At 34.2% G+C, this 26,877-nt stretch overlaps 1 protein-coding gene and 1 pseudogene across 1 annotated transcript in view; both read right to left on the reverse strand.

The window, feature by feature from the left end:
- The window catches only part of Rab23 (RAS oncogene family member Rab23), a 524,702-nt gene that overhangs the window by 302,243 nt on the left and 195,582 nt on the right, over window positions 1–26,877 (reverse strand). The gene's annotated exons all lie outside the window — the stretch shown is intronic.
- Window positions 5,893–5,987, reverse strand: LOC138706840 (U6 spliceosomal RNA; annotated as a pseudogene).

Here is a 26,877-nt window from a genome sequence, read left to right on the forward strand (position 1 = left end):
CAATGCCCTCTATCATTCAACAGAACTCAATAAGGCACCAATTTCATCAACACCGAAATCTGAAATGCAGTCCTGGCTTCGTAACAATAACATTGAATTTGATTTACGATCCACGAAACCTGTATTATATGAACTTGTAAAAACTAAAAAAGATAATTTCAAAACATACGAAATCGACCAAATTGCGACAATGCACTCCCATACTGTAGTGAGACAGCCACCATACCATTGTGATTTAAACGCGATCGAATTAATATGGAGACAGGTTAAAAATGACGTTGAGAAGCGTAATATTTCGTTCAAAAGTAAAGATGTGAAATTGTTGTTTGAGAGCGCTCTTGCAAAAGTGACGGAAGATAATTGGAGAAAGGCCTGTGAACACGTGGAAAAAGTTGAACAATTTTATTGGGAGAAGGACGGACTAGTAGACGAAATTAGCGATCGATTCGTAATAAATTTGGACGACACGGACACGGACGAGGAACTTTCTGGCGGAGAGGAGTCAGAATTTGAAGAGGAAGAGAGTGCCGCCGCTGCTAACTCCTGGTCGCTGGAAGGAGTGTCGACCATACCGCCGTCACCATAAATGAGGGTAGAGAGAGATGGTGAGTATTCTTTCTCTTTCTAAAAGGGACTAGACAAGTAAATCCTCATGGACTGTAGGTTTTATATTACATTTGGGGCGAGGTTTACCCACAGTTTAGTATATACAGTTGCGAAGCTCAATACTTACTAAATATGCAAACATAGACAGTTGAAATATGCATCCATAGATAGTTGCTAGCCACCAGGATCGCTACTATCGCCTCATCACAGACTCATGGACAGGGAAAGGATTTATATGTAAATACATATTTACTTATAAAGCTAATATAATTTATATTTTGCATTATCTTTATGTTTCACAATGTGTAGGGTTGAAAAATCCTACTTTTATTTTCCATATTTTTCCATATTTTAGAGTTTAGTACATATTTTCGTTAATTTCCATATATTTTCCATATTTCATATAAAACAGTCCATATTATATTAGGTTTAACAATAAAACAAAACAAAATTCCATTAACTTTTAAAAATACATTTCAACAATAGAGATTTAAACACATGTTCAGTAATCCCTTTAACATCAGAGTTATTTGAAAATTAGCAGTCCTATCAACAATGGGAAAGTAAGTTACAAAACTGTATTAATTTAATTTAAAATTTTTAACAGACTTCAGTTGTGCAGCTCAACAGTTAAATGCCAGTCAGAGTACACATAGGTTCAGTTTTGTAAATCATACTATAAAGACGGTAAATATGCCAAAAGTACGTCATCCAGTCAATTTAAAATCAAAACTAACAAGTTACATTTCAGAATTTAAAGAAGATGGTTTATCAACTGACAATAAAATATTATTTTGTAATTTGTGTCAGTGTGCAGTATCATCTACACAAAAGTTCCTGGTGCAACAACACATTACAACTAGTAAACATCAGGCCAACAAACAACTAAATTCCAAGCAGAGACAATTGTTTTTAACACAACCAACAACATCGAATGTAAGATCTGAGTTTAACATCGACCTATGCCGTTCTCTCATCTCTGCTGATATTCCTCTCTACAAACTAAAGAATAAGGTCTTCAGGGAATTCCTTGAAAAATATACTCAACATACAATCCCGGATGAGTCAACACTTAGGAAGACGTATGCTCCATCCATCTACGATGAGACAATACAGAAGATAAGAGATGAAATTAAAGATAGTTCAATTTGGGTTTCCATTGATGAGACTCCCGACAAAGAAGGTAGACTTGTTGGTAATGTAGTTATCGGTTTGTTAAGTGAACAATATTCTGAACGAATTCTTTTACATTGTGATGTTCTAGAAAAGTGCAATAACAAAACTATAGTTAAACTGTTCAACGAAGCTATGGGTATCCTGTGGCCAAAGGGTATTATGTACGATAATGTGTTATTCTTTATTAGCGATGCTGCCCCTTATATGGTCAAAGCTGGACAAGCATTATCTGTTGTATATCCTAAATTGACTCATTTTACTTGTGTGGCGCATGCATTTCATCGTGTGGCAGAAGTGGTCAGAGACAATTTCCCTAAAGTAGATTTGTTGATTTCATCAGTGAAAAAAGTATTTCTCAAAGCTCCCAGTAGAGTTAACGTGTTGAAAGAAATGTACCCTGAAATTCCATTGCCACCAAAGCCAATTTTAACTAGATGGGGTACATGGCTAGAAGCAGTTGAATATTATGCCGAACATATAGACTCTATTAACAATGTTCTCCTTGCATTGGACTCTGAAGATGCAGTCTCAATTGATACTGCGAAAACAGTTACCTGTGACATAAGTGTGAAGAATGACTTAGCTCACATTCAGCATACATTTTCATGCATCATAAAAACGCTCAAAAGTCTCCAAAATAGGCACCTTTCACTATCTGAAAGTTTTGAAATTATAAATAGTACTGTGGAACAACTGAATCGTGGTAGAGGTAAAGTTGCAGATGCAGTAAGAGCTAAGGTGGACACTGTACTTTCAAAAAACCCTGGATATGAAGAACTACAAAAGGTTGTTGCTGTGATGAGTGGTGAATCAACAGTGAAGATTAACTTGGACTTATCCCCAGCAGACATTGTGAAATTGAATTATGTACCAGTTACTTCTTGTGACGTCGAACGCTCTTTTAGTCAGTATAAATCTATCCTCAGAGACAATAGAAGAAGATTCACTTTTCAGCACTTGAAAGAAATGTTTGTAACCTATTGTTATGGTAACAGACAATAAAAATTGTGTTTTGTTGAAACTACATTGGAAGATAAGGTACGTCCATTATATTTTTTGTTTAGTTTGATTAAAATGTACCAATATTTAACGTACATAGTCATTTTTTTATAATTTTAAGTCCATATTTAATTCCATATTTTGGTAAAAATCCATATTTAATTCCATATTTTGGTAAAAATAACTACATATATATTTACATATTTCATATATTTTTAGTCCATATAAATCCGTTCCCTGCTCATGGATAAATATATAATATATCCATGACAGACTCTTTCCCTAGCAGACGATAAAATGTATTGTACTTTTGATATCGTGTTTTTTTAATTAACACCTTCCTTCCACTATTGAAATACGAAATACATAAGGTTTATATATTATTTTCATACAGTATATATTATATTTTATAAACTCACCTTCCTGGATCTTTCGGAAGAAGGATAACTCTGACCTCTATTTCTTAGAATTTATAGTGCTACAAACGTCTCCTTGTCCCATATTATTATTCAAATTATCGTATTTTAGCCATTTACAGTTATTACAAACGATAACAAACATTTCACAGTTTTACACAGCTTTTCACAACAGTGCGAAATACGGCACAGTCAATGCCTTTTCGATCTAGACTAGGCCGTAATATATGTTCGGGTTTTCTATTTCAGTGTATGGAGCTCAGTGAATTATTATAACTTTATTGCGTATCATAGCTAAGTTTTATTTAGTATAATGTGTCCATAAGTTCCCTTTACTTCTTGTTGCACAATATGTTGCAGAAATAATTACAAAACTGTGTTATTTTAATGTGAAGAGAATTTTACATGTTAACATAATCTTTTCGCATCAACATTTTAAGTTTAGAATGGAAGCTATTTTGAGGCTTAATAAAAAAGAATTTATATTGTGATTTAATATAGCACATCTACCTTCCTTAATAAAGACAGAAAATTTATCATACCACTCCTATGAAATTAGTGTACGTACGATTGTTACTTCGTCTTTTAGGTAGTAGATAAATACAACTCAATTGTAGTATTAAAATACAGACAAATTGAATGTGCGGAGTATCATACATGACATTACAATGTATAATTGCGAATGTAGGAATATAAGATATAGTAATCATAACCTATAATATTTCCATATGAATGGCAGGGCACTGGAGACCACTAAAATTAGACAGAAAGGGGCTACTGGGACAACAAACATAACCTATAATTTCAACATATCTAAATATCCGTGCAATGCAACTGAAAATTATTGAATCGTGCATAAATGAATGTACAAGAATTTCGCAATATTTAATCGAAATGAAGACAAGTATTACACATACGAACAACGTAATTTTCACACCAAAAATAATATTTCATCTTAACTCGCAAGTGATTTATGTCTGAAGTGTCTCATAATCATTGTTTTAAATGTTATTAATGCAATTACACTACATTTTAAAGAAATATATGTTACTCTTTATGCATTCCAACTAATTTATATGGTTGAAACGCCGCCCTTCGTGATCAGGTTAAGCGAGTCACATGGTCTGCCTTACGGGCCTTACGGCCTGTATTAGATCACGATGGCAGTGACACAGTCTATTGTTCCTAGTACTCACAGCGCTCCAAGCGGCTAGCAACTATCGCGAGAAATGCAAAAAACATCCCAAGCTTCGCAACTGTATATACTAAACTGTGGTTTACCTTTGACTCAGAGTACATTTGTCATTCTACTGCAGTGATGCATATTCAAGCCCGTGCGGTCTTAAACAGATTGCTCTGCGCGCGGGTTTAAATTATTACTAGAACGTACCGAAAGAGGGGTAATAGTGCGATGGTTGTCCGTGCGTAGGCCTACATTAAGTCGAGCAGGGATGTATAGAAAAAAAGAAGACATACCGTCTTTAATATGTGGAAAACATTGCATTATTAAGAAATTAAATATTCAGAGACGCTAAATGAAAATGACTCAACACGAATTAGAGCTCTTTTGTCGCCTCCATTCCACAAATCCAGGAAATTTTCCTCCAGAGTTTCAGCTAAAATTAATTGATCTTTCACATACTGCCCTGCTACAATGTACGTATAATGACAAAGACTTCTTTAGCTTTTATAATTCCTTAAATTATTAACGGTGTCCGAGGATTTGTAAATTTGCAGCGAAAATTAGTATGTTACGATTTTCACCAGCATATACGTACAGGTAGGTTTTCATGAATGTAACAAAGCCAAGATTAAAAGCCAAGCTATTCGAGCATGATAAGCATCCTATGCTTAGGTTTGCGAGACGTATTAAGGATGGTGTGAGGCGGAAATCGAAGAAGAGACTCTGGAGAAATTTTCTTTTAAAGGGTTTATTTTCGTATAATAGTATTTATTTTATGACGACAATGGTGTAATATTCCAGCAGTTTCGAACGTTCTATATGTGAACGCAGTTATTTTTAAATTATCCAATCCGTATTGTAATATACAAGAAACATTTTGTTGATTATTCAAAATTGTACATATATAACATCTTCTGTTGTAAAGTAATATTGTATTGAATTTATTAAAAATGTGTAAACAAAAGTATAAAGAGTTATTGCATCTCGACTTCATAATGTTAATTTTGTTCATCCTTGTCTTTTGGTCGCTCCTATTTGCACAGGATCTGCCAGGTAGCGCGCGGAAGAACCTAAACTCGTTCGCGGGTTGTTTCTCATAAAACCTGATCTACTGTCTCTTGTATACCTCAGCAAAAACAACATTTTAACTTCGTTCATCACCTTTCTAAATTTGTAGAAATCTTGTAGAATTTTCACAACAGTGCCCGAATCTGAGTTGTATTTTCCTTATTCGAGTACCAGAGTTTGAATCACACTCAGAGATATGCAGAAACAACTATCTATTTGTGTAATGTAAGAAATTTGGACGACGAAACGGAAGCAGCGATTTTTCCTACAGACTCTTTATTCAGACACGAATCACTCTCATGTACCGGCACAGGTCTACCAGTTTCGGTTCTTCCTAAGGAAACCAAACTGATGGTTTATACTCCTTTAAAATCCTATAATTCCGGCCGGGATTGAATCTGCAATTTCGCATCCACTGGTACCGTTCGGTCACCGAGGAGAACTAAAAATGTGGGACGCTTCACGATTTTGCGTGTCATCCTTGCGCGAGGCATGCCAATCATCTTGTATCGTTCCAAATTTTTTGTACGCACCAACGCAGCGAGTTTCTAATGGTGGTAATGCTTACAAATTGGTGTCACGAATATAATCTTAATTTGGCACAAGTTCGTGTTCTGTATTATTTACTTTAACGTTTACTTTTTTAAGCCCGAAATGAAATTAATACATAAAGGCAACTGCTTCTGACCAACTACTTAGGTATAGTATACTGGTTTCCTTTAAGCAGCAATTTAGCATACAAAAATGTTACAATTTCTCACAGTCACTGAGACTTAATTACAGTTTTCAATTATTGTTATTGTTGGTGTTCCAGCCCAACAACTAATTAGTCTGCCTGATAAGGCTAATAACGTGTGAGCATACACATTCATGTCATGTTGCTAAAATCTGTTCCTCCATGTGACACAAATACGAAACAAGTGTTCAAACGACATCACGTCATCATGATCACCTTAGAAGTCAACAGCGAAAAGTTTCGGTCATTTTCCCAAATTACGTAACGAGGCAGAGGTGTGACATGAACGAGTTTTCAACTATGTCGTAATTTTTATTCATTGGGTGTGTAACCTTTATTTTTTATTTTTATTTTGGTCAGCGTACAATCTTCGCTACGTTATCATGTCTTCTGGTGAAACTTTGTAACGTTCATTTGTAATGAAGAATTGCGAATTGAATATTATACAATCTACATAATATTAAATCTCAACGGATGTAGTTTTCAATATGTACTTGTGATTAATTTAGTGGCTACAACTTGAACCTGCAGCTGAAGCACACAAAGTGATAACAACTACTGCTATGACTGATAGTGTTCAGAAATAAAATTTACGATATTTCACTGTGGCCTAGAACTTAACATCTCTAGGGTTTTGCAACTACATAAAATTTGCTTTGATGAATAGTCCGAAACATTGAAGCTATTAACTTCGAGGGCACCAATAATGATGCTATTACTGCTACTACTCCTACTGCAACTGTTACTGATGCAAGAACCACACCACCACAACCACACAACTACAACTACAATCACAAATTACAACTACTACCACAACTATTACAACTACACCTATGTATTACAGGGACTATATTATTACAACCACTGCAACAACAACAACAACTACTACTACTGTTCCTCCTGTTGCTAGTACTACTACTACTGTTCCTCCTGTTGCTACTGCTACTACTACTACTACTACTACTACTACTACTACTACTAGATAGTACTGCTACTCCTACTGCTACTGCTACTGTTCCTCCTGTTGCTACTACTACTACTACTACTACTACTACTACTACTACTACTGTTCCTCCTGTTGCTACTACTACTACTACTACTACTACTACTACTACTACTACTACTGTTCCTCCTGTTGCTACTACTACTACTACTACTACTACTACTACTACTACTACTACTACTGTTCCTCCTGTTGCTGCTACTACTACTACTACTACTACTACTGTTCCTCCTGTTGCTGCTACTACTACTACTACTACTACTTCTATTTTTCGAGATCATGAAACTGTTTTAGTATAATTCATGTGCAGTAGAGCAAGAAGATCATTCTTTAATCAAGGGCAAGAGAATTCAAGAAAGTAGTATTGTAGTTTGTGCTGAAATGTTGTCTGTTGGGTTCGCTATAGTTTTAAACTTCATTAATAATAATAATAATAATAATAATAATAATAATAATAATAATAATAATGGTTTATTTTAACTGGCAGAGTTAAGGCCATTCGGCCTTCTCTTCCACTCAACCAGTAGGATAGAAAATTACTACAATGCTATGAATATAACATAATTAATACAATACAATTCAAAGCAATACAATACTACAATACAAGACAATACAATATAATGACAATTATTTTCATCTTCACAACACCAATAAAATAATTACGTAATAAAAATAAAATAATAATAATAATAATAACAGTAACAGTGATGACAGTCATACCTAAATTAAATTAAATTAAATTATTAAACTCGATCACAATTATAACTTCAATTTGACTGCGCCCGTAAGAAATCGTTTAGCCTTTTCTTGAAAGTGGTTATTGTCTGGCAGCCCCTTATTTTCTGAGGTAGAGAATAGATGTAATATCAGTCTAATTATTATTATTATTATTATTATTATTATTATTATTATTATTATTGCTGTTATTATTAGTCTACTATTATTATCTTTGATACTACCACCACCTCCACCACCATTACTAAAACTACCAGCACCACTACCACTCTCTTCTTAAGTAATTGAGACGGTTCGCTGCAGTTTCAATTGCACTCTACTCCTTTCCACACGACCTATAAAGCTTCAGAAATTCATGTTATCCAAAAATCTGAAACAATCCTCGTACTTTTCTTCCCTATTCCAATTTAATAACTAAAAAATCTGTTTAATCTTCATGCTTCTAGAAGCTCTGATGATGTGGCCATTACGTCGAGTCCCTTGGCCTTAGTTCTGACAAAAATAGCAAGTAACTTATGAAAATTATAGATCTGAATTTATTTAATCCGAAATTGCCCTCAAAATTTTACTTTGTACCTCTCTTTCGAATAGTTATAAATTTACTGGTTGACTGTTTCAGATGTATTATTATTATTATTATTATTATTATTATTATTATTATTATTATTATTATTATTACCATAACGTACAGTTTCTAGGCGCACCATTAGTGAGTCGCTTTCCACGTTGAAGATCGGAGTTCAGGTTTCTGCGACAAATAGTTTAATTTGCGGGGATGAAGACGGGTTCTTCGACGTATCCTGATTCTCCTACTGTTAGTGCACCACTTATCAATCACATTCACCATAAAAATGCACAAAACCACAGAATTACGTTATCTTTCCTAGAGGAACAACTGCATACATTCTATAGCCTACAGCGAAGAAAAATCATAAGAATAAGTGGACCTGGCGCCCACTCCTGCGTATTAGGATATAACAAAGCTTAATACATATTCAATTCGAACTTCTTAGAGATGCTATAACATGTCACTAAAACTTACCAGGATGTCCCGCCTCCGGAGTTGCATGACGACGGAGAGTTTTCTACGCAGCTAGAAGCATAACCATGTTACGTCTCTCCTAAACGCACTAAGTAATTGTAAAGACTTTATGCACTCTATTACAAGCAGGCGTAAAACCAAGCATTGTTCAGGAGAGAACAATAAGCTGAGAACCAATCCCATGTAGCAGCACACCACACTTACCAGTTCTGGTTCCTTTACAGAAAATGCTTCAGTAAACGTACAATGGCCATTTGGCCTGGTTTCAGGAAGACCCTGTGTTAGTGGTTTATGTTAAACCCCTCCTTTTTCGTCTCATAATATCTCACGCCTCCTCATGAGAACCTGAACGAGTGTAAAGAAACAGGAAATAATCCTCAAATTTCTCGTTGTGGATTAGCCTTTGACCTCTCTCGAGAGAGTTTTCTCGGTCTTCTGATACTTCCTTTGCCTTCCGATTTGTAGTCCCTTACCATTTGTCATTCTACGAGTATTCACGTCTCTGCAGTTTTCATTATTGTCATTTGAAAAGCAACTTATTTTACATATTTAGTTATTTCTTTATATTGTATGTCGGAGATAAAGGACACTATGTCACAAATACTGAATTTTACAGTAGAGTTAAATGAAAGTGCTCTTTAAATCGGTACCTTATGGCACATACTACCCTTTCCAACAGACTAACTCGCTTATTATTACGCGCAGAAGTTAAAGAAAGAAAGCGAAAAATTAAATAGAAATACGCAAAAAAAACTTAATTTCGTATAAAATGGACACAGTGTCGATATACAGAAATATTATTTATTTCCGTTTCTATATTGGTGAATGCAAAGTCTCACTGATCTCAGAAACCTCATCTCTGCCTACATAGGCGTATGTTTTTATTTTCCAAATTAAGTTTCCTTTCCCTATAACAATGTATGAGCAGCCACAAACTTGCAAAATTGAATGCCATTAATGTGTCCTATTTAAGTTTATTTTATAATTCAACACATTAACTGACCTAAATCCAAACTAAGGCACAGTTATTGGATATATGGATAAAGAAACAAAGAGTTAATTTTGGAACAGATAAATTTCAGGTGTAATTGAGGAGCTGGGTGCAATAAGAGCTTTAGAGTGCCATTGCGTATATAATTATTCTTAAATATTATACATTATAAAATTTCTAATTTTATTAATGTATAACACATAATATAAGATTATTAACTATCAAATGTAAAAGTTTTGATTCTAACAATTTAAAAATTCTATCTAATTTTTCTGAAAAGAGAATTTTTACATTAACTCTGTTATTCGGTTGAGAAGCTTTTATCATCTAGTCTGCTGTCAAAAAATCTGAAAGTTAGAATTTATAAAACAGTTATATTACCGGTTGTTCTTTATGGTTTTGAAACATGGACTGTCACTTTGAGAGAGGAATATAGGTTAAGGGTGTTTGAGAATAAGGTGCTTAGGAAAATATTTGGGGCTAAGAGGGATGAAGTTATAGGAGAATGAAGGAAGTTACACAACACAGAACTGCACGCATTATATTCTTCACCTAACATAATTAGGAACATTAAATCCAGACGTTTGAGATGGGCAGGGCATGTAGCACATATGGGCGAATCCAGAAATGCATATAGAGTGTTAGTTGGGAGGCCGGAGGGAAAAAGACCTTTGGGGAGGACGAGACATAGATGGGAACATAATATTATAATGGATTTGAGGAAGGTGGGATATGATGATAGAGACTGGATTAATCTTGCTCAGGATAGGGACCAATGGCGGACTTATATGAGAGCGGCAATGAACCTTTGGGTTCCTTAAAAGCCAGTAATTAAGTAAGTATTGCACCTATCTCATGAATTCTATTGGTACACCGGTCATGGTTTTATATTCTGTCTCAGATGTGGATGCTTGTCCTTACTTTTAATATGTTTTTTGTCGCCTTGAGGTGTAGGCTAGGCTTACATCACGGGAAGTCCGTCACTTGTCTGACAATGAGTACAATGTAAAGCAGAAATAAAATGCCAGACCAAAGGTTAATTTGTGGGTCACAGTGACTATCCGAAAAAAAAATTATATTAAAAATTGATAAAAATAATTCATTTAAAATTATAAGCGTATCCGAACATTTTTACGAAGAAAAATGGAAAAAAAATGTGTCTCTGTATAATAATAATAGTACTAATAATAATAATAATAATAATAATAATAATAATAATAATAATAATAATAATAATAATAATAATAATAATAATAATGCAGTCTTCCCCGCATATTTATATGGTTTTATTATATCAGCACTATTTAAGTTCAAAACAGATCCCTGTGTCGAGCGAGTTGATAGCCTAGTTGACTTTGGGTCTTGGCCAAGAAAGGTTAAGAACCCCTTGCTGAACTAACCCATGACACCCGTGGAGTGTATAAGAAATAGCTACTAGAGGGAGACATTAAAAGCCAACATATCATTGAGGACCTTAAAGAATAAGCAGAACAGACTGTTAAATGGTTTTTTGTGCGAGTTCATTTCTTATACATATGGGGAAGCTACTAGTAAAATATTATACGAAATTACTCAACAAATGACGTACAGTAAGTATACGCCGAAAAAAATTATGATACCGCACCTAATAGCATAGGACTCTAAAGATTTAATAAGCTCTTCTGTAAATTTTTTTCTGAGTGACTTAGGATTACTGTATATCATTCTCATACCTTCATTTCTTCTTCTTCTTCTTCATTATTATTATTATTATTATTATTATAATAAATTAATAATAATAATAATAATAATTGTTATTATTATCATCACTTCGAGCATTCAGTCACAACAAATATAATTATAATAAAATATACTTTATACCTTAACCTCTGGTCTTGTGATATACAGGGTGATTCACGAGGAGTTACCGCCACTTTCAGAGCTTATTTCTGAAGATATTCAGAACAAAAATTGTCATATAAACATGTGTCCTATTCACAATAATTTTTGAGTTACACTAATTTGAAGTTGTTAAAAATACTCATTTTCTTTGGTTTTAAAGCTAAAAGAATGTTACAAATAGAGAATAAACTATTCAGAAGTATACTTCCTTCAATTGCCTAGTATTCCGAAGCTAAAAATATGTATTAATTCTTTACTTGCTTTGTATAGATTTTTTTTTCAACTTTTAACTAAAAATTACCTTAGTCTTACACACGTGTCACAACATTGTTACAGATCATACGACTTACAGCAACTTGATTCTTTACAGTTCAGTTTTGCATCCTAACGTACAGTCTTAAACAGTTTACAAGAATGACGTGATTTGTAACAATTGTTCTGTTCAATGCGTAAGAAAAATGTAATTTTGTAGTTTAAAAAAATCTGTGCGGAGCAACTAAGCAATTCACAACAAATTTTTAGCTTCAGAATACTAGCAATTAAAAAATGATACTTCTCAATAGTTCATCCTCTGTTTGCAAGATTATTTTGCGCTTAAAACTAAAGAAAAAAGGTATTTTACAATAACTTCAAATTAGTGTAACTCAGAAAATATTTAGAATATGACCCATGTTTATATAACTTATTTTGCTCAAAATGTCTTCGGAAGTATGCTCCGTAAGTGGCGGTAACTCCTCGTGAATCACGCTGTATAAGATCACTCAAAAGTCACTTCAAATTTATAAGCGTTAAATATTTGAGGTAGGAAAATACATCACTGTGTTAGGTTTTACAAAATAATGCGAATAAGTCCGCGGTGCTCTCGTTCAATAAATGCCATACTTTCTGTGACACCATGCACAACATTTTGCAGACAATGTCTTGGAATATTCCCAAATTTTTGCGAGATAACATTCTTTATTGCTGTAGGATTGTTGGGAGTGCCAAGAAATCTCGTTCTAAGCTAACTCCACACCAAAATTCGGCTAGATTGAGATCTGGAGAGCATGGAGATCATATTGTTGAAAAGTACTTACTGATGGGACGATCGTCAAAGATGCGTGTAATTAATTGTTTTGCAGGGCTGTAAATGTGGGAGGGTACGCCACCTTGCATAAAAATAATGTTTTGCTGGTGGTAATTCCTCAATCTAGGGGTGACGAAGTTCTGTAGCATACTGTTACTGTTACGGATGAGGAACAGCCAGCAGAAGTGGATAATGAAAAAAAGAATATCTACAATCCTACCATTCCCTACTACCTCCAAAAATACCAGCTAAAAGAGCTTGAAGTAATCGGACTTCTGGTTGGAGCAAGAGGTACCGCTACTCTCTTCATGAAAGATATGTTTAAGAGGCTTGGAATACCTACATCTATTATTCCGATTGTAACCTTAGCTGCATTGAAAGGATCAATTGCTCTCCTGAAGCATCACCTATATTCGAAATCAAACTAAGTTCAGTAGCATTCTTTACTTTTTTGTAACACCTCTCTAAAAATAGGTAATTTCCACTAATCTCAAAAAATTATTTGCAGCTATGTACTTGCAGGAGTTTTATTGTTAAAACAAAATCAATGGTTCAATGAACTTGTAAAAATTTCTATGGTTACGTATTCTTTGTCCTTTGTGGCAGCTCACGAATGGTGAGAAGATTTATAAATTTACGCTCTCCGTTTACTGCGGCAGTCTCTATTCTTCCATTTTGTCCTCGACGACAAAATATGTTCTAATGATGAATTGAGAAGTGAAGTCACATCATATAGTGACTTTCAAACCATGAATAATTAAAACCTGTTGAATTAAAACTTGGGGTTCTTTTTAATCCAAATTCTGAAATTACGTTTGTAAATTGTAAGTTACCACACGGAAAGTCACTAGAACTCAAAGGATAATGGATATTATATCGAAACTAGTCAATCAGGTAAAATAACCCTAAACTTTAAATATTGTCACAGGGAAGTTCTAATTTATTTAATTAAATAACACAATGAAGTTGCTATTTATGTAATAAAAAAATTAAATATTAACACAGTGAGGTTATTTATTTAATTTTAATAACTTAATAGTTCATCAGTGATTATATAAGTGTTAAAGGAGTGTAATCAAGAATAAATAAAGATTCAGTTCTTTCTGATAATAATGTTAAGTACTATTTATAGCTTATTTTATTCAATTATTATTGAAGCGGCACACGTAAATGAAATGTGTGATTTAATACGCACCTATCTGGATTGTACACAAAAACCACTCTTTACAATCCTTACAGTGAGTCATTTGGCTTCATTATACATTTTATGGTTTAAGCATATGTAAATAATCAGTTTCTTAGTACGTAAAGTAGCTGTAACTATATTGCAATCAATTTTAATATTACTTTTATATGTACTTGCGAAAATTGACATTTAGTAGGGCAATCAATTTAAATATAAATGTATTAGACCTCTCTTCATCGGATGAATTACGCGTAATAAATTGGATGTATAAAATGTCCCACAAATCTGGAACCGTAGGCTAAATCCCTGAAATACTGTTTCTTCTTTTTTTACAGATACTTCTGAAGTTTGAGTGAAGTCGTTAAGTGAAGAGGAATGGCATTCAAGTAATCCTGTCTGTTGGAAGCCTCAATCACAGGGAGGTTTCCCTGGAATTTAATCGGATGCACCCAGAACGTGCGCCAATTATACACAGTTGAGTGAGAAAACTCATTAAAAATTCCAAGAGACGTGGTTGACAACCGCGCAATGGACCATCAAGCACGTCAACATGCGAGCAGAGAGTATGTATGTAATCGGTACTCATTTCGGGTGCAACCGATTAAATTTGGGGGAAACTTCCCTGTGACTGCGGGTACCAATGAAGATGGCCACTTGAATGCATTCTACATCACTCAGACTTCAAAAATTGCCTGTAAAGAAGAAGAAACAATATTGCACATATTTAACTTATGATTCCACACTTACGCTATGGGACATACTGCACAGTAGGAACAGTATTTCTCTAACTGGACGAGTTAAAAAAAATGCACCGAAAAGTGAATATATATATATATATATATATATATATATATATATATATATATATATATAGGATAATTACAGCGCTCTTTCTGAACGCGATTTTATTTACTTATTTATTTATTTATTTACTTATTTATTTATTTATTTATTTATGTATTTATTTATTTATTTATTTATTTATTTATTTATTTCTGCACTTATGTACGTAAGTATCCATTCATCCATCCGTCCATCTATCCATCCATCCATCCATTTATTTAATTCCTTATTTATCCATATGATAGCTAAAAGCCCTATGACTTGTCAAACAGAAAAATAAAAAATAATTAAAATTACAATATTATTGGCACCACACATGTATTTCATTTAAATTGTAGGGACAGAGGGTTGTTAAAATTCTGTTGATATTTATCTTTTAAAATACCTTAAGACCCTTAAGTCGTTCATATTTTTAATTTGATCAGGCAAACCATTATAATATATTTTCAAGCCCTAGACTATTTACATTTTATTAAAACTAGTTAAACGATGTGTTGGAATATTAAAATTATCCTTAAAACAAGTGTTGCAATTATGAAAATCATTATTTCGATAAAAGTGGTTATTATTAGTGCGTATTAATTTCATATGCTTAAAAATATATAAAACTTAATCTATTAAAATATTAGGACCATTAAAATATTCCCTATATGATTTAAAATTATCAACACTTGCCACATGCTTCTGAGCAATAAGAACATCACTCGTGTTATGGCGCATATTCCATATTGTCGGTTTATAAGCAAAGCATATTAAGTAAAAAATATTACTTCTGAGAATAGGGCGTATATAATGTACATAATGTATCTGTATAAACGTAGAATTGGAAAATGAAATACACATACAGAGAAACAACTTACTAAAAATAATATTTTGAGAATTCAGTTTTGTCAAGAGCTTTCATAACGTATTCTCAGAGGTAATATTTTTTACTTAATGTGTTTTGCTTGTAATCCAACGATATGATAATCTCGATTGTACTTCGGTATAATAAAAAGGACCGAATGATTTTATGACAAAGATTAGATCTCAGATTTCTAATTTGGTAGCATAAAACATATATTTTTTGAATTAGGCGTAAACAATGTAATTTCCAATTCAAAAGATTTTGTTGAATGTAACTGAATCACTTCCTGCACGTTAATACCAGTAGCGGACGGTGGGTTTGAAAGTTGAGGAGGCCAAGACGTGACTGATGAGAATACAAAAATATAAGGCCTGTGACGTACAGTTTTCCTGGAAAAGAATGAGACGATTGAATACTCCTAAGTCTCAGATGTAAGACACTGCGCATGATCGGAGACCAGAGCACTGATACACAAGATAGCGAATACTGAGTTACTTAAATTCAGGCTATTTGGTTTGTTACTAGCATCGTTCCGAAATTCACTTCAAAAATTCCAAAAAATATGATAATATTACGTAAATAAAAGATAAATATATACACAAATCGTGTAGTTAAATCGACAATGGACCTTAACGACTAGATCGACACTCCGCACAGAAAGGAAAGATTTCGTGTCGTTTCAATAGCTCAGACGCTAAGATTTATGCGTGTTGTGTAGAAGAGTGCGAGTTCGATTCTTAGTCTACACAACGATTATTTTTGTCTAAATAACGTTGAAATAGCTAAGTAACGTTGAAATAGTGTTTTACAAAATATATAGTCCACACCTGTGGAGTAACGGTGAGCGCGTCTGGTCACGAAACCAGGTGGCCCGGGTTCGATTCCCGGTCGGGGCAAGTTATCAGGTTGAGGTTTTTTCCAGGGTTTTCCCTCAATCCAATATGAGCAAATTCTGGGTAACTTTCGGTGCTGGAACCCGGACTCATTTCACCGGCATTATCACCTTCATCTCATTCAGACGCTAAATAACCTGAGCTGTTGATAAAGCGTCGTAAAATAATCTACCAAAAAATCTATATATAATGTAAATGAATTATATTAAAAACAACAATTAAAATGAAATTAAAAAATATTCCTTAAAAGTTTAAATTTAATAATATTCCGAATAGCTTTAATTACATACCTGAATTTTGTATTTTTCTATTCAAATGTATTTATTTCCCTCTTTCATAATTTTTGATAAATTACACTATATTTCTTGTAGTATTTAAGAACATGAGGATCATTATATTGCAACTCATTACATATAGATTCTTCTTTTGAATACACGAGATTTTTAAGTCCCTGCGTTATCTACATGTTTTTACTGTTCAATTTTTTCACAACATTCAGTGAAGTGATTCTGAAATTAAGTGAAAAATACAATACATTTACTCTTAATATCAGTAGTACCAGTATCATATACTTTTTTCCAAGATTCATTTTGTAGACGTAAATGTAAATAATCACTAGATACAGATTTACGACCCTTTTTTAGTTTTTAAATTAATATTTTTAAATTGTTCAGTGACATTGGAAACATTTAGGATTTGCTTATCATGTTCAGACAAGCCATTGATTATAGGTTGTATCGAATAGGAATTCAGTCTAATTCTGTGTACAAAACTTTTATCAATGCCTGTGCTCCTTCAGCTTGTATGCTGGTGGGAAAATAACTCTACGGCTAAAGTTTCCAGTTTCAAGGAGTGAATTTAATTTACTTTTACGGAAAAGTTCCGAGAGATAATCTATATTTATGTCACTACAGGTCACAAATTCCATATGAGATTTCTAAGGTTCTTTTCTTTACAAATTCAATGTTGGCTATAAATATTAATAAATAATGTAAGAAATATGAATGATTGTAGTCAGAAGTCTGATTTACATTATAAAAAGCAAGAAGTTACATTCCTCGGCAAGATTCGAACTTTCGATGTTTGGTTTTGTCGTCCAACGCATAAGCACGGACCTATTCAATGCTTATATTAATAACCTATAATTTAGCTGTAGCAATGTGGTGTCATAACTTGGGGTTTGTTTACTTAATGCAATTAGATTTAATTTGATTAGTTTCGAAACAATTGGACTTTCTGTTATATCCTGTTATTTAAATATTTAATTTAGGGTTGATTTATTAACTCTTACTATGCGAGATGCCCCTTATTTCAATAATTCTATATCACGTTAAATAGTCATTGTCTACACTAAAGTATTATCGTCATCCCTCATTTCTCATCTTAATGCCGAACCGACGTGACATGAGACAGCGTGTTATAGCTCTAGTTGAGGCTGAATATGGGGCTAGATCTGCTGGACATTTGGTCGGTATTCCTGGAAGTACAGCCTCGAGGTGGGTTCATCGTTACCAAAAATTAGGGGAGGTCGAAAATCACCCTATTCCTGGGCGTCCGCGGATTTCTTCATTGGAAGAAGATGATCTCTTATTCGAGACAGTTCGACAGGACCCCTTTCGGACTGCTAACGAAATAAGAGCAGCATCTAACTTTCCCGGTTCTTCACAGACTGTGATCAGCAGGTTGAGGAACCGCGGTATTAGGAGCCGGAGGGTTGCGCAAATGGAAATATTGGGGGGGAGCACAAGCTGTCGCTAGCAATCGAGTGAATTTCGATTGGAGAAAGATTGGGGCGCTTTAGCATATCGTATTGGGGGTGAATGTCTTACGATGGACCTGACGTTATAGAACGCATCGATGGCCGGTTTAATGCGAGAACTTACAAGCACATTCTGGAAAATATGTTCCTTCCTTCCGCCCGAGAACGTTTTCCCGAAGGAACATTGCTGTTCCAGCGGGATAAACATCCCGTGCACTATGCCGCAAGCATTCAAAGATGGTTTCAAAGGAGACCCGAGATCGAAATCATTCATTGGCCTCCGAAGTCACCTGATTTGAATGTCATCGAAAATTTATGGGCGGAATTGAAAAAGACGCCCTCGAAATCAAGACGAATTGTGGGATGAAGTTGTTGACATCTGAGAAGATCTCGCCGGGGATCAGAACTTATTCCACAATACTCGTGACATCCATGCCGGATCGACTTAGAGCTGTAATAGAAGCTGATGGCATGTGGACAAGATTTTAAGTTAACAGGTCTCTTTTTGTTTCTTATGATTTTTGTTTGAGTAAGAATGCTTTTAACTTCCAAGAAAGATTTTTTGACGAGGTTCAGCGCACTTGTAAGACCCAGAAATTGGGCATAAATTATTCCATATTTTTCGACAAATTAGACAGTTGAGGAACTCTGAACAAATTAATTACACCTCAATAAATAAAAAGTTTTACCTGGGATCGAACACGAGACGTTTCGGTTATACAGTGGAACCGACCGCTACTATATGAGCTACCGAGAAAGACAGTGACAGCAGCAGTCCAGAATCTAGATCCCATAGCAGGCATTTGCCATTCGGTACAGAGAAGCAATGATATTTTGTGATCCGAGGTATGTTGTGAAATCGTGGCCTTAAATGGCTGTCTTCTTCGAGATCCTTATTCTGATCCTTGTCCTTGTTGTGGTCCTTGTAACAATTCTTGTTGTATTTTGTCATGGTACTTATCGTTACGTCGATATCGAGTGAACCGCGCTGTAGAACTTTAACTTCCGACGACCAAGAGTCGTCTCATTCTTTTTAAGGGTAACTGTACCTCATTACCAAGCGCATAATTTATAAGTTTTAAGAAACTGAAATTAGATTTTTCAATCTATATTTTAGGATTTCTTTAGAATTTTAAATCTTATATGTAGGAATTTATATGATTTTATGGAGGAAAAAAATAAAAATAAACAACATAGGTACTGTTATTATATATTACAACGGCTCGGTAAAGATTACCTCTCTTTAGGACATTTTAAGTCCTAACCTACGAATTAAGTATTTTTAGATGATATTAAATTTAAGAATGTACTCGTTGCTATATAAGACGAATAAGAAAAGCAATATTTCGAGTGTAACGAGAGAGCAACAAAACTGATTCGAACTTAAGAAACCGGGGCTTGCTCATTACTATTACATAGCCTACTTGTACACCAAATTCACTCGACGATCCTCTTTCTTCGCAAACCCATAAATTATGTCACATCATACTGAACAATTGCTACTAGAAGCTAGAGACAAATCTGCATTTGTTAAAATCTCGATATACACTGTATACATAAATCTCGTAACACAAAAGAATAAAATGACAGGAACACACGCGAACAAGAAAAAAATCTATCAACATAAGATAAAACTTTTACGCAGGGAGAGAAAACTAACAACACGTGACTCAATTTTCAAAAACCAAGGAGAGAAATCTTCCCAATACAGCTCAAAGCATCCGTGACTATAAGCAGTAGAGCAATACAGTTATCAGCTGTGGGTAGGACGTCTCCAAATTCGGCTCCCCTCGCGCGTTGTAGTTAAGTTTAACGCTCCGCTAGCCAGCTATCTTATTGGTTGAACTGCTGTTGTCATGGTTACCGTGGAGCAGAGTGATGTAACTGTCTCCTCTCTCCCGCTCTCGTAGGCTATAGACATGCATGCTGCTAGTTGTCGACTATACGGGTTACATTACAGCGCTGTTATTTTTCGGTATGAATTATTTGTACTATCCACAGTATAGCGAGAGGGCATCACCAACTGGATGTGGTCGACTTGTCTGTGATCTTAATTCGGCTGGAATTAATACAGTCATATTGTGTTCTGATAAAATATTAGGGGAGGCACGGCCTCCCTTGCCTCCCCTGAAAATCCGCCGCTGGTTAATACTAATATTTAAAGTATTTCCATTTTTGTTTTGAATATTGTGAAACTGAATAAAAGATGTTTTATTAATATTCAAATAAAGCATATTTTCTATAGGCCATAATTTAAAATCCTTCAAGAACTGATTACACTCATGCTGTAAAGCTATTTCGCTTTCAGTACTCACAACAACCGTAGTATCATCAGAATAGATAGTAAGGAAATACTTATTTCAAATAAAGATTCAAGTTAACTTGAAATGTTTAATTAAACAGTGCACTGTACGTAACAGAACACATCAATACTAAAATAATTGTGGCCTTCGTATTAGACTGGATCACTATTTTGTTCCTTTTTGATTTCAAATAGCGACCCATTAAATTTCTACTAAAATAACTATAGTCTACTTCATATTCATAATTTTCGGATGACTCTAAAGTTAAATATAATGAACTCTGACCAATAGCTTAGGAAAAGTCTGACAGATAGAGAAACAGACAGAAAGGTGGCATTCTAAAAACTTTTTTTCCGTCATCAGGGTTGCTGAAAACATGTATTCTGAGAAAATCTCTAAATTGATTTTGTTCACTACCATAATACTTTCCCTTAATACCAGTACTTCGTATAATGAGACAATAGAAATTAAGCACATTTATTTCTTGGAAGAATATTTAAGAATGGGTTTAGCTACAAAAAAAAAACACTCGAAATATATAACCTATAAAACGACTATTAGCCTATGATTAGTCACCGGTGGCCAGATATTATGAAGACAATCTAAGAAGAAGGCAAATTTCCTTTATACAAAACCAATTATTTTGAATTGCAAATTCACTTGAAACCTAACCTCTTCAGAACATGATTTTATGTGATCTATACAAATATTATTACTGACGATAGTCATGGAATAAATGAACTTATTTCCATATTTAATATGCAATATATGATATAAAGGTGCAGTCGGCCTGGATAAGCAGTCGGTAGAGTGTTGGCCTTCTGTGCGTGAGGTTGTGGTTTGATCCCGGCCTAGATCGATGGCATTTAAGTATGCTTAAATTCGACAGGTTCATGTCAGTAGATTTACTGGCATGTAAAAGAACTCCTGCTGGAGAAAATCCCGGCACAGCGGCGACGCTGATATAACGTCGGCAGTTCCGAGCGTCGTTAAATAAACCATAATTTACAATTGTTTACAATTTATCAAGGTGTAAGAGATGCTTTCATTGAGAATTAAAACGTATAGAAAAGTATGTTTAATAAACATCTTAAAATGAAATTTAGTTCTCAGGAACAGAAAATTGGAGGTAGGGCCTATATAACTTTCTTCTATTGCAGCGGAAATTCGAAAGACAACCAAAAAGACAAAAATAAAGAAATCGGCAGAAAAATACTTCTGAAACAAAAAAGCAGATTATACTGTCTTAGATTACAGAAAGAGAGAGAGAAATAAATTCGTCCGGCCTTAATTAAGGATGACCACGAGGATCCGGAAATTAATAGCAAATAAGAATATAATTAATTAAATATGAATATTGTTATAAAAATAAAATGTAACAATTAAGCACCACTGATTATGAATTATAAAATAAAATCTTAGAAGATGACTTTAAAATTATACTTATAAATAAAAGATTTTATTTAAAATTAGCATATCCTTAATTAAGGCCTTCTGAGTGGTATAAATGAAATTGTATAATCTGCAGGGAATCTTTACGAATTTGCGAGATGATTTTTTGAATTTCAAAAGATGATATTGATAATTGTTTTAAAAAATTGTATGTAAATTTTGGTAAAGATCTCCAAGCACCAAAAAATAAACCTGCCACTGACCAATTAAAGAGAGGGATGTTGTACTTGGCACTAAGGTAGGGAATACAAGGCTCGTAAATGGCACTCTTTTCATGATCAACCTGATGAGCTTGGTTTAGATTTCTCTCCATGCGTATAGATGGATCTATGATAATAGCCTTTTGTTGTTGCCTGTTTATTGCTATTATATCCGCTCTTCTGTGAGAGTCGTCTTCAGAAATACAGTGGACCTTTTCATGAACTTTCCAACCCTTCTTTGATAATATCGTGGTCTTGTCATGTTTTGATGGTAATAGAAAGGAACTTGTCTACCCTGTTTGCAGCAACTAGGACTGTCTTTATTTTGTTATAATAACAATATAGGAATTAAAAGGACACTTAATCTTTCGAAACTTTATCAAATACTATGCAGAATTTGTTAAGGGAGACATTCCGAGTAACTAATAGAACGTCGGGCAATGAGAAGAAGAGAAGGGTTCACTTGAGAATCTTGCTACATTGAATTAATTTCGACTGGTTTATCATTACTCGATTAGTCAATCGAAAAAGATCCACCTTGTACCTAGTCGAACCAAGTTGAAATCTCAGTTAGTCCAACTAATTTATAGTGGACAAAGTCAGTCCTTGCAGAAAGTTTTTCGTCAACATTTAACTTTCTTTCCATTAATAAATAATTCATTATTTGTATTTATTTGCTACTTATATTTTGTTTATTTCCTATTTTAATCGAATTTTAAGTAATAGAAAGTTGTCAATAATACGTTAGGACAATAGAATCCAATTCAAATCACAATAATAATATCACTCAACAACAGATAAAGTACAATATAAGGTTATTCAAACGTCAGTTCAAACAATATCATTTTTAAGTTAAAGAAAAAACGAAAATATCATTTTGTTAGGTACATAAATCTTCGTGGTTTATTTTACAACATTATTTTGTTCATCTCTCCATTTCAAAAGATGACATTCTATTGAACAAAATATGATGAATAATTTTGTAGTACATAACAAAAATTTGAAGTTATAAGCTATGGTTCTATTGTTAAATGTTAGGAATACAGCTTGTCCAATGCTATTATGAAACAGGTAGGAACGTTTCTCAACGCCTAAGAAAATTTTGGACATGTAACAATTTAAGAGAAGATCCACGTCTCATTCGCAATTATGTGAATTTAATGAGCAGGTTTAAGGAAACAGGTTCTGTTGCTGATAAGAAATCTGAACGATGCTGTAAGATGCTGTTGCTACTGAAGTGCTTCAAACAATAACATGTAATTAGTAGAAATAATTGTTATGGAATTAGCTAATCAAGTGTCCAAGCACCTTCAAATAAAGCACGAGAAGTCCTTAGTTTCTATATATACAAACAAAAATCGGTGTTTGCATTTAAAGAAAGTGGCAGGCAAAAATGTTATGATTTTATTTTATTTGTCCTAGCAGAGATTCAAATTAATATTAATTTGCAAGACAAAGTTTTCTGAACGAATGAACCACGTCTCTTTCTGAATGATGAAGTTAACAATTATATAATTGCAGAATTTGGTCTGAAAATTATCCCCATGTTATAATTCAAAAGGGTTTTCATGATATGATAGTCACTATATGGTGTGACTTCATTTCACAATCCATCTATAGCTCGTATTTCCTAGAAGAAAATAATACGTAATGGAATAAAATAGGCTGTTACAGTAAACAGAAAGTACTATTTCAGTATGCTTCAGATCTTTGTCATCTCCAGATTGAGGAATCACGGCCTGGAAAACTTCCCTGAAGAACAATATACATTAGAGACCTCTTCGGCGATCGTGTTATCAACAGACACATTTCTGCAATATGGCCTCCACGATCGTCAGATCTCAAGCTGACCGACATTTTATTGTGGAGTTATCTCGAAGAAAGAGTTTTCATAAGGTACTCAAGAACCCTACAGCATATGAAGGGTGCAATTTCGCAAGATCTTACGAAGATCCTATTTTCTACAAAATGTTGTTCATTGTTGAATAAGAGAATAGCGGCCTTATTTACAATGTTCTGTTATTGTAAAATAAACTGGAGAATCTACGTTACACAGTGATGTTTGGTTTTTCCCCTCTCTAGAATATTGTAACATACAAAGCTCTCTCTCTCTCTCTCTCTCTCTCTCTATATATATATATATATATATATATATATATATAGCCAACGGCGTAGCTCTGTTGGCTAAGGCGCTTGCCTACCGATCCGAAGTTTCGCTCGGGCGCGGGTTCGATTCCCGCTTGGGCTGATTACATATTTGGGTTTTTTCCGAGGTTTTCCCCAACCGTAAGGAAAATGCCAGGTAATTTATGCCGAATCCTCGGCCTCATCTCGCCAAACATCTTCTCACCACCACCAATCTCATCGACGCGTAGTTGATACAGCGTCGTTAAATAACAAAGTTAAAAAAAATACAAAGCTATGAAGTTTGAACTGACATTTCAATAAGCTTATGAATTTCTAGAATAACTAACTAGGCCTATTAAGAGATTAAGTCATTCGTACTTATAACATAAAAGGATCATAATTATGACTACCTGTATATCTCAGCTGTTTAGAGCATTTGAACAACGCGAAAAAAATTAGAATTTTGTATGCGAGAAGTTTGTGAGTCCTCATATCTTTCATAGAAAGACTTAAGACATTCACAGAATATATCATATTTAATGACCTGTATTATCAGGAATATAAACTGTAGCACTTGGACAAATTATTACAGATGCTTTCATAACTACTTTTTGGAGCGAGCAATAGCGAAGCGGTTAAGACATAATGCTGCAAAGCCGAAGGTCGTGGGCTCGATTCCGGATGTGATCATAGATTTTCACTTTCGGTTCACTCAGCCTCTAATAGAAATGAGTACCAGAGGAATTTCTTTGGTGGCAAAGGCTGCGGGCACTAAGACTAATATTCTCACCGTCATTAATGCTGAATCTCCCGCCATCCGCTGGGCAGATTTGGCCTGTACCTACAGGTACTATACAGGAATCTGTACAAAAATATGGACATAGATCTGCGCTGAATGCTTTCTAGTTTGACAAGCAAATTATTAATACAAGTAACTACAGGTGAAAATTGGACCCTATTATACCTAACATTCTATATTATTAAACATGAGATATATTGTTCATGTCTTTACAATTAAGTTTGCTATGAAATAACACACCAAGATCCTTGACATTATCATTTTTGTAGATCTGGTGTTGTTTCAAATGTAGTTTAATTAATAATGATAATAATAATAATAATAATAATAATAATAATAATAATAATAATAATAATAATAATAACACTATTCTATTATTAATATATTTGACATTATTACTTTTGTAGATTTGGTGGTTTTAAATGTAGTAATTATTATTATCATATTATTATTATTGTCATTATTATTGTTATTATTATTATTATTATTATTATTATTATGCAACTTAAAATTCACGTTGAAAGTTCATTTCGGGTAAAAGAGAAAGAAAAAGAGATTTGACGTGTTATACAGGGTGATTCACAAGGAAAGGTAAACAAATTTGGGATGTGAATTCTGAAGTCATTCTGAGTGAAAAAGTTCATATGAATATAGGTCGGTTTTCGAACGGTTACGGATATATAGCTCTTTGATTTCACAAAAACTTCTGAGATTCCATTGTACTAACTCGCATTTAGAGACAGATAACGGACAAATTTAAAGTTTATATTCACGTATGCATACATACCTAATACTCTAGAAGTCGGGGTCGATGTTTTCGCACATTTTCAAAGGTACCTCCTTCTGCTTCAATGCACTGTTACGCTCGGGCGTGAATCGCGCTCATTGCTCGGGAGAGTTGCATGTGGCTGTATTTATGCCGCATCCAAAATTCGGTCGATTAGCGTCTCTCTCGTTTCCTAGTTTCTTTGCTATACCAAGTCTTTCATCCAACCCCATAGACAGTAAATACTCTTCGATATGGTACCCTTCTGTTCGGAAAGCGTCGTTCATATTCAGCGACGGCAAGCAAGGAACTTCCATCGCACAAACCATAAACATACACAATATCGGCGTATTCTGTAGTCGAAAATTTATAAGGCATCTTGAAAAACACAACTTAACACTTCCGATAACTGTACCTGTATAACTACTGTACTGCAGGTAGCTGACTGAACTGCTGTGAACCGATAAGTGATAGCGTATTTGTTGTGACATTTGTAATGCCCCACCACCCGGTTTGTTTCTCTTCTCTTGTCTACATCGCTCACAATGAGGTTCCAATGTTACGTCATTCATCTCACGTCAGCAGCATATGGTAACGTCTCATTCACTTGGGGCGAGACGTTTTACCAAAAAAATGCACCTAGCTCCGCCGTCGTTCGAAAACGGACCTATGTTCATATGAACTTTTTCACTCAAAATGGCCTAAAATATCGTATCCTAAAATTTTTAACTTTCCTCGTGAATCACCCTGTAGAGGAGAACGCTCGGGTTGAAATAATAACGTATTAACAGTACTGGCCG

This window comes from Periplaneta americana, chromosome 9, assembly GCF_040183065.1.
Source record: "Periplaneta americana isolate PAMFEO1 chromosome 9, P.americana_PAMFEO1_priV1, whole genome shotgun sequence".
NCBI classification, from domain to species: domain Eukaryota; kingdom Metazoa; phylum Arthropoda; class Insecta; order Blattodea; family Blattidae; genus Periplaneta; species Periplaneta americana.